The following is a 9,642-nucleotide window of genomic DNA, read 5'->3' as shown; positions in this document are numbered from 1 at the left end:
TATTTACTTATTCAATTATTTATATCAACTGGACTCATGTATGTTTATTTTATTCTATGAGGGTTATAACCTAATATTATCATACTTTATTTCATTGCTCAAACTGTTTCAACTGGGGCCATTGGTTGGATCCTTCAGTTTGATTCTTAGGTCCTTTTGACATGCTTCCTTCCTTTTCCAAGTCTTTTCTTATTTGGGGGCATCACAAGATAGTCTAGTATTTTCCCTGTTTCACTTCTGGGCTTAGCTACTTCTTCCAGGAACCCTGATTTCTTTTATTGAACAACGGTATTTAGGAACAGACCTGACTTGTGGGTGTGGTCACTGCCACGGGCAAGCTCCTAGACTGTGTCTGAGGGTCTAGGGTATAAACACACACACATACACTACACATGTACATATATACATGAGGTCTGTCCGGATGGCATCCAACCAGGTAATATGAAAAATAGAGACATTTATTGAAGAAGACACAAGAAACATAGTACATAGAACAATGATGCCTCAGTCCCCTTCAAAGCAGGCACACTGGGACCTCACACAGTTCTCCCCATTGCCATCAACTGCCCACTGCATCTTTCTGGATCTCATCGACGGTTTGAAATCTCTGCCCTTTCAAAGGTGATTTCAATTTTGAGAAAAGCCACAAGTCATAGGGAGCCAAATCTGGGCTGAGTCACATGGGTGATTTGATGTTTCACAAAAAAATGCTGCGTGATACATGATGCCTGAGTGGGTTTGTGCTGCCAGTCATTGCCCGCAGTTGCGGCCTTCTGAATCATCTGAATAATGTCCACAGAGGAATGTTCAGCTTAATGCAAAATTTGATGCAGATTCATTGCTCTACTCACTCAGTCATTTTGAATGCGACAGCCACACAGTACAGATGCTCACTCAAGGGCATCCACTGCCCCCACTGACTAGTACAGTAAAGTCATCATTGTTCACGCATGTGCATTCCAGTCCACTCTCCTTGGCTGCCAGGTTACATCCATGTCACAAAAACTGTTCTTGTTATATTAACAATGGCTGGTCTTTTTCCAGATAGACCATTATTTTATATATGTATATATGTATATATTATATATGTATCTTATATAAGTTATGTTAAGTGACTTATTATCCTTTAATACGTATATAATTATCCTATATAAAAGGACTACAAATTCCATTAGTTGTATTTTGTTTACTGTTAACAATTTTGAAGCAAGCAGGGACAATGATATTATTCTTATAACGCATGCTACTTAGGTTTCTCATGATGGAGATGGAATAAATCTCTGTGGATAGGCTGGTTCTAAAGCATGGCCCGTGTAGTTCTCGGGCTGCTGGTCAGAGCGTGGGTTTGATAACATTTTGTTCAGTCCTCTGATCTTCATTTCCCCACATCACCTGCTAACTCCTTTCAGAGAAAATCCCTAGTCCATTGTTAGAAGCTGAATGCCAACACCTGCTAGAAATCTTCAACGTGCATTATTCTGAGGTGAAAGAGGTCAAATAAATACAGCCATTACTGAAAATACTATAAACACGCGGTGAGATGATGGGATTAGCCAAATACTCATGATTATATGTAAACTACCTCCGTTAACTTTGTAGAGAAGGACAGACGAGAGGATGGCAGTGACTCTCTCTTTATTTGGCAATTAAAAGTATTGGGGAGCCAGCTCTATTTATCATACTGAACTAGAGCAAAATGTTGCCCAGGGTCTGCTACTTCTAACTTATGCTCCTGGAAAATCTCTTGTAAGTAAAGCCAATGCACTTAACAACATGAGTTGTTAGATATTTTCATGATGCCTTGATTGGAAAATGCCTAGCTTGGCTGAGCTGGCACGAAAAAACCCTCCAGCAAATTTCACTGACAATTGAGACCAATGTTCAATGCAATTGATTAGTAAAACGGAAGGTAAGTCCTTGCTTCTGATGAAGGGCTCCAATGTTATGTACCAAATTTTTTGCAATTATAATTTCACAAATGAAACAATTACACTTAAAAACTCAGCATCATTGTTTCCATGGCTTCATTTCCTTAGTTTCTTGGTGCATAACACACGTGCAACCATTGTTATGACATGGTATTGCTGATCACGGATATGCTCACAGCATTTCAAAGCAAACTGCATAAAACATAAGGCTGGTGGAGGGAGGAATACTTACTTTTGTTTTCCTTTAACTCTAGAAACAGTAGTGAAAGGACAGAGCATAATTTTTCATGTTTACTCACCACTTAAATCATTAGGGGTGACTAGTTGATACAGAGCGATAATGTACTAATTACAACATTGAGTATTTTGTGGTTGAGTATTTTGTGGGGAAGGACTTTGGGAATTGGGGGGCTTCGGTGGCAGGTTTCAGTCTCTTTCCTCTTGGAAATGATGCTAAGGGCACGACCTGGGTGGGGGAGGGGACAGGAGTGTCAGCCTGAAGGACCAGGAGCCGAAGTGCAGACTCTTGAGGAGCAGCTGGGCCTCACGAGCTCCCTGATTTGGAGGAAAGGCTGACTAAAGAAAAAGCAAGCTTTTATTTTTTAAGGCTGCCGCAAAGGATTATATATCATAGCATAGGTCCTAACGAGCTTCTATCTTCGATAAACAGCACTTGGAACCAAATATAATTGCTTGTGCTTGGCCATCATTTTATGTTCAAAAGCAATAATGTCATATGATTCACGTAACTTCTCTTAAATTGTAAGATACTTACCATAAAGCCCAAGCACAGATTTGGGGTCAGTACGAGTTCATACTGATTTATATGTCAAATCTGTAATCTTTGCTGGTTTTGCTTAAAGGAAGGGACAATTTGGACATTTTTCTTCTAATTCCGGCCAAGTTTGTTTGGAGAAGATTGAAAACCACTCCAAAAGCGCCCCCCACCCCCCACCGCCCTAAAGATTCTAAACGTGGTCCACTCAGGAAGGTTTCTGCCATTTGAAACCCTGCTTTGAAAGTGGGGGCTCCTAGAATGACAAAAATCTTGGAAATACCTACAGAGGTCTGTCTACTTATTTTCCAGTGGCTGTTCTGTTGTCTTAAACAGACACGAAACACGCTCCTTGTTCCGAATGCAGCCACCGCTGTTCATCATCCTCATTGTTGATTACCCATCACTTTCGCCTCAGTCATGTGGTTTTCAGCAAAGAACAAATGTATTTTTCAGTGGTTCAGAAGTCCTTGAAAGATGACAAAGCAATAGTGACAGGAAGCTATTATTAACAAGTCCTGAGGTTTCATTTTTAAATATATCACCAAGTGCATCATAATCATTTTGTCGGCATGTTTTGGAGCAGCCGTACGAGCACGCTTTGTGACTTTGCAGTTCAAGGGGTGGGACCCTCTAGACAGGGAAACAGCACAGAACTGAGCTGCCCTTGACAAGGCATCTCCCACATTCTTATTTCACTCATCTGTCAGAATTGCATCATATATAACGCCTTGCCTACTGCCACAGTTATGGCAATGAAATTAACGAATGACTAGATGAAAATCATCTACAAACTTCAAAGCATCAAATAAAAATGAAGTTACTTAGAAAATAAGTAAAAGTAAAAGGTATTTGAAAGTAAAAGGAGTAGTCTAAAATTCAGTTAAAGACCATTCTTGGAATGAAAACTTCCAACATGCACCCTAGGTACGGGGGATATTAGCAAAGACAGGTCGACGCTGGTGTTCGGCTTACTGTGACACTTTCTCATGTTGGACGTGAGCATGCCTTGCATCTGAGGGCAGTGGGGGAGCAGAAGCAGAAGGCATTGCCTGGTGGCCAGGAGGACCGCAGCCAGGACCACCCAGCCTTGAGTTTCAGCTGCACCTGCGTCCAGGCTGCTTCGTACCACAGGTCACTTTGAAACCTTGAGACCAGTTCACTCGGCCTGCTGCATTTCTCCACCTTCCTGGTCACCTTCCACAATGTGGGCTCCTCTGTGTCTCCATTCTCTCCCCTGCTCTCCCCTGCAGTTCCTTCTTGGCTTCCTCACCTGTACTGACAATTTACGCTGCTCCTCTTCTGTGCAAAGTTTTCCACCTACCCTTTGGGACCTTTACCAAAGCCAATTCACCTACTTCTTAATTCCAATCATAGAACATCCCCAGCCTCTTTGCCTTTCTGAAGCCTGGCCCTCCTGGCATAGTCCCACAGTCCTCGTGGAGGCTGCTAATTTTGCTACACCACAGAGGAAGAGAGGTGATCAGCATGGTTCTCCAGTTTTTAAATCAATTTCCACTCGATTTCTCTCTTCAGCAAAAGGACTCTCAATGGGAGGTCTGTGCCCACAGCAGTACTTTTCCCTTCTACCATCATCTCTGCAACCCACTAGCTTCCTGCTCACTCCTGAAACCATGGCAATCTCTCTCCTGGCACCGACATCTTTCTCCACCCCAGTCCTGGCATTGTTTTGCATGTCTTCCATGTCAATATTCATAATCCCAGACTCGCAGTGCATTCGGGGACTTCCTTCTCTCAGCTTTGGCAATGGGTGAATGCTGGAAATTGTCACCACCCAGAACTCGCCCCACCCTTCTGAAATAAATCTCCTCCCCTCGGACTACAGCTTCCTCCCCTTTCAGCCCGGATGTGGCTGACATACCCCGCTGTCCCAGCCTCCCGCCTCACAGAGCCTGCTAGCTGCTCGGACCCTCCGTTCCTTCTGATTTTTCAGCCCCTTACTACCGTCATTTCCCACCCTATGCTTGTCTTCTAATTCTTGTCTTCAGCATTTTATTAATTTTTTCCTAACACAGGTCTGTATCCACCACCTGCTATTTCAAGTTCTAGCTCAAGAACGTCTTCCTGCCCTGGCTGGTTGGCTCAGGTGATGGCACATATGAGAGGCAACCAATTGATGTTTCTCTCTCACATGGATGTTTCCCTCTCTCTCTCTCTCTCTCTCTCTCTCTCTCTCTCTCTCTCTCCCCACCTTCCTCTCTCTCTCAAATCAATAACATATTCTCAGGTGAGGATTTAAAAAGGAAAAAAATAATTAAAAGAATGATTTTCCACCAGAAGACATTTTGAATAACTCAATGCAGTTCATGACACGTCTTTTATCTTCTGAATATTCGGGGATTTTATTAGAGCCCATCGTGAAAACTAACTACAGCCCTGCCTTACATTTCGACAGTGCTCGATTCTAAAGCATGCAAAAATTAATCTCCTTGATCCTCACTGTAGCTCTAGATGGAAGACGGGTGATCGTATCACTCATCTTTGCTCCTTTTTTTGTTGTTAAGCACACACAGAAAAAGAGGCTCAAGGACGCTAAACGACTTGCTGAGGCTGCACAGTTAGTAGAAAGCGGAACCTGAGTCTCCCAAAGCCTGAGCTGGTGGCCTTCTTGTGCTCTGCGCATCCTCACGGCACTCGGGGACCACTTCTCAGCCCACTTCCTTTGTTCCCTCTGTTACTGCCCAGACCCTGGGACTCGGGCACTCGGCTCAGCTGCCTCTCCTGTCCCAGCCCCTGCCCTCTCCTCGGAGATGTTTAACACCCATGAGGGTGTCCCATTCAACAACCACCGTCCGTGTGTTTTTGACCCTCTTTACTCCAATAATCTTATACCTTGACTAAACTTCACTTGTTTCCATTGCCAAGCTGAAACTGGACCATTATGCAGAAATGTTCCATATACATTGCAAAACCAGAACTGAATGACTACCCAGAAAAGTTCCATATGTCACTATTAAGTTAGATAACCCAGCATCTTGATTTCTGCCTCCACAAAGAGTTCTCTGAGCTCCGGGGCTGTATGTAACTGCCCAGAGGGACTCGTTCTCTTGGATGTCCGGGAAGAACCCCCAATCCAGCTCATCCTAAATGAACATGAACTTCCCCTGAAAACCTCCCCCTCCTTCTCCAGTGACCCTGACATTGAGTAATGACACCACCTCCGTGGAAAGTGATACACAAACCGGAAACCGGATGCCTTTCTTACTACCTACATCCACCCCTCCTCCATGCACTCACCCACTCAGGCCAGCCCCCAATCCTGTAGAACTCCCAAGTCTACATACTTCTGCTCACATTCATTCATGTTCATGTCCACGACCATTTATGGAGTTCCTGCTACAGGCCAGGCCCTGCTCTAGGTGCTGGGGGTGTGGCAAAGGCCAGAACAGTGATCCCCGTTCCCACTGCAAGGGCGCACGATGACGTCACCCTCCTCGCGGACCGCTCCCGCACACCGCAGTTCTGCCAGCGCCCACCCGTGTCCCACTCAGACCCCTTTCTCATCCTGCAAAGTGGCCACTTAGAAGTATAGACTCTTTTGCTGAGAACCCTTCCCTAGATTCCTAAGACCAGGGTTCGTCATCTACCGTCCCAGTTCCCACGTGGTCTGGCCCTGCCTGCCTTCCTCGCGGCCTTTACCACCAGTTCCAGTCACCTCCCTGGGTCCCACCTCTTTTTCTTTTCTAAATATTTATCGGGTTGACATTGGTTAATGGCATCACAGAAGTTTCAGGTGTACAGCTGTGTAGCACAGCATCTGCAGATTGCACCGTGTGCTCCCCACCCCAAATCTAGTCCCCTCCCATCACCCCCCCGTGTATTTGACCCCAGTCACCCCTTTATCCTCCCCCCCTTTGCCCCTGCTCACCACCATACTGTTGTCTGTATCTATGAGCTTGTGTGTGTTTTTTCTTTTGTATCCCACATATGAGTCATATATGTGGTTCCTGTCCAATTCTTTCTTACAGTAGCTGATTCTTACCACCTCCTAGCTCACGTCCAATGCTTGTACTCAGGGGAGGCTTGCTGAACAAAATTCAGACAGACCTCCCTCCCTGTCATACGCCTTAGAGTTCCCTGAACCACACTTTCCATATCCACTTCGTGTTTGACTCGCCTCTCACTTGAAAATGTTCTTTTAAGGCAAGAAACATAAATCATTCTGTTCATTATTATATCCCTGGGGCCTCGCACACTGCTTATTCCATGACAGATACTCAATGTCTATTTGTGAATGAAACAATCAGTAAATGAATGAAGAGTTTAACCACTTGCTTTTCTCCTTTTTTTTATTGTCTGCCACGCCTGGGCTATCCACGCAGTCCTGCCCCTTCCTCAGGAACCATCCTTTATCCACTGTCTTCCCTTTCTTCTCTTGCTCCGACCCCACGTCTCCACTGGCTCCTTCCCTGAAGTGCACAGCCAGGCTCCAGCCTCTCCCTCGTGAGCACGGAACACGTCCACACACACACATACACACACACACACACACACAACCACGTGCACACACCCTCTACTGTGCTGTCCCTTGACGGGCGCCCCTCCCTTTCGAGGACTGACTTCAGTGAATGTCCTCGGTTTATGTCTTTGGTTCTCCGTCGCTTTCTCCAAAATGGCAATGACTCTCGGACGCGGTTTCCAAGGTCTTCCTTATGCTGGCGCCTCCCCCTCCCCCTTTCCCGTACCCCCTGCTGCATCCAGCACTCCGGAGCGCTGTGTTGGCGGATCTCTCTCTTTCTTCCGCGCCCGGGCCGCCCACCGCTCTCCCCTGAATTTCTTCCTGCTCCTCTTCCCTGTTATGTTCTTTTATTATTTTTTTCCAATGTCATCATGGTACATGTCTCCCACCTTACAATGATAGACAATGCTCTACCAGTCCCTCCAACTTTTTTCTTCTCTCTCTCTCTGTCACAATCAAACATGTCAGAAGCACAGCACTACCATCATAAACTGGTTTTGCTTTCTCACCCCCATTTACCTCCCAGTGCCCACAACCCACTGCCCCTGTCATTTCACTGAAGCTTACTCCTGCTTCTGCGCCTCGTCCTTTCTCATGTCTCACCCATGCAGTTTCTTCATCTTGAACTTGATCCCTTTCAGTCCCAATGCCTACCCTGCTTGAAAATCCACATTGGATTTTCAAATAGTTGCGGTGAAGTTGATTGGTAGAGAGACGACCACCACTTCGTGCAGGTTGGTTTCAAATGCTGTTCTAGTCCAGTGTGCTGGGCTGCGGCTGGGGGCATGGCCTCGGTCTTCTTCTGCCATCTGTAAAAGGGGTGTTTTTTTTTTGAGATTGTGGGCAAGGAAGATATTTGAAATTAAAAGTCTAATAAAGAATTTTTTCCATCCTTTGGGTTTAATAGAGCCTGAAAAGTCTTCTTTACACATGGAAAATGCGGGAATCCAGAACAAAATTACCGCCAAAATAAACCATTCTCTGTTTAGGTCCCGACAGGAGGGACGTTGTGCTAAGAACCAGCTCCTTCACATTGAAAAGCACAATGCATGTTTATTGCCTGAGCACAGGGTGGCTGCCCGTGGTTCTAAAAATATTTCCCGCTAAACAGTGCACTGTCACCTGGGGAAAGTGTCACCGCTGTGACTGTTTGTTAACCAAACAATCAAAGACATCCCTGTACACACATCGTGTGAAGGAACTATGCTGAGTGCTGACGGGTTACAAGAACTAAGAGAGGCAGGGGCCCCTCCTGCAACTGTCCAGTCTTATGGGGAGACAAAGCACGTACCATAATGACACTGGGAGGTGTGTGTTAGGGACCTAGTGACTCGCTTAGATAATGTGTGTAGCACAGATTCAGAGGGAGGACAGATGGATTTTGTGTGTTGATAGTCAAAGAAGGCAACCAACCGACAGGGCTATTCCACTGGGCCTTGAAAAACAGGATAGGTTTTAGTGCAGAAGCATGTGATAGGGAAGGAACTCAACCGCTGTGGGGCCTGGGGAGGTACTAATCCAGCCCGTGCAGAAGTGGGACGAGGTAGTAGCAATTACAGACTTCATTCAGAGCCGGGTCCTGGAGTTCCTCGGGATTGTGCGGAGGGCCCCGATCTCAAAAGTTTCTTTCCGAGTAGGTAGGTTCCTGAGAAGGGCAAACACTGACCTTCAGGACGAAGCCACTCTCTGCTGGAAAGCTGCCCGCATGGCGCTCGGGGCCTGAGCTGTACTGCTGACCCGTGTCCATGCAAACACAATAGTTAATTGTGCGTTTGCTGTCCCGCATTGTCAGAGAGCTTGCAGCTCGGGCGCTGTCCTCTAGGTGAGAGAGGAACACAAAGGCTCTGATGACAACCAGTGGCCAGGCTGGATGACTACAGGGAGCAGAACAGATAATGTCCAACCCTTTCCTTCCTCTCTTTTCCAGCCTAGGGCCACAAGCTCCAACACACACACACACACACACACACACACACGGACTAATAAAATCAGGGAATAACCAGGCCCGTTCCAAGCTGCTGAGGCATGCAACCTGGTTTTGGAGAGAGAGTGACACGGCAGCTGTGGGGAGGGTACATCCGGGGCAGTGATGTCATGAGAATCTCTCCGCTCCTCCATTAATCGGTGGGGGGTTTTTTGTTTCAGATTTAAACTCCACCTTCTCCCTGCTCCCTATGATCTCCTTTCACTCATCTTTCTTGCTTCCAGGAGACCGTTTCCTTCATTTCATTTCCCCCCTTATCTCTCAGACCCCCAAGGCGCACCTGGAGTAAGAGGTGGGCAGGGATCCGTTGGAAGGCTGGCAAAGCGACAGAGGAGAGGCCGGGGGATCGGGAACATCACCAAGACAGGGCGGGCACTCTGCCACAGGCCTGCATGGGCAGGAGGACCCCAAGGGGAGTCACCTGGTGCTTGCCACTCTACCGCCAGACCCTGAGCTGTGCTGCTCACAAGGCGGA

Source organism: Phyllostomus hastatus, unplaced genomic scaffold, assembly GCF_019186645.2.
Source record: "Phyllostomus hastatus isolate PE091 unplaced genomic scaffold, TTU_PhHast_1.1 phas_contig_148, whole genome shotgun sequence".
Lineage (NCBI taxonomy): Eukaryota > Metazoa > Chordata > Mammalia > Chiroptera > Phyllostomidae > Phyllostomus > Phyllostomus hastatus.
This window is presented reverse-complemented; position numbering follows the sequence as displayed.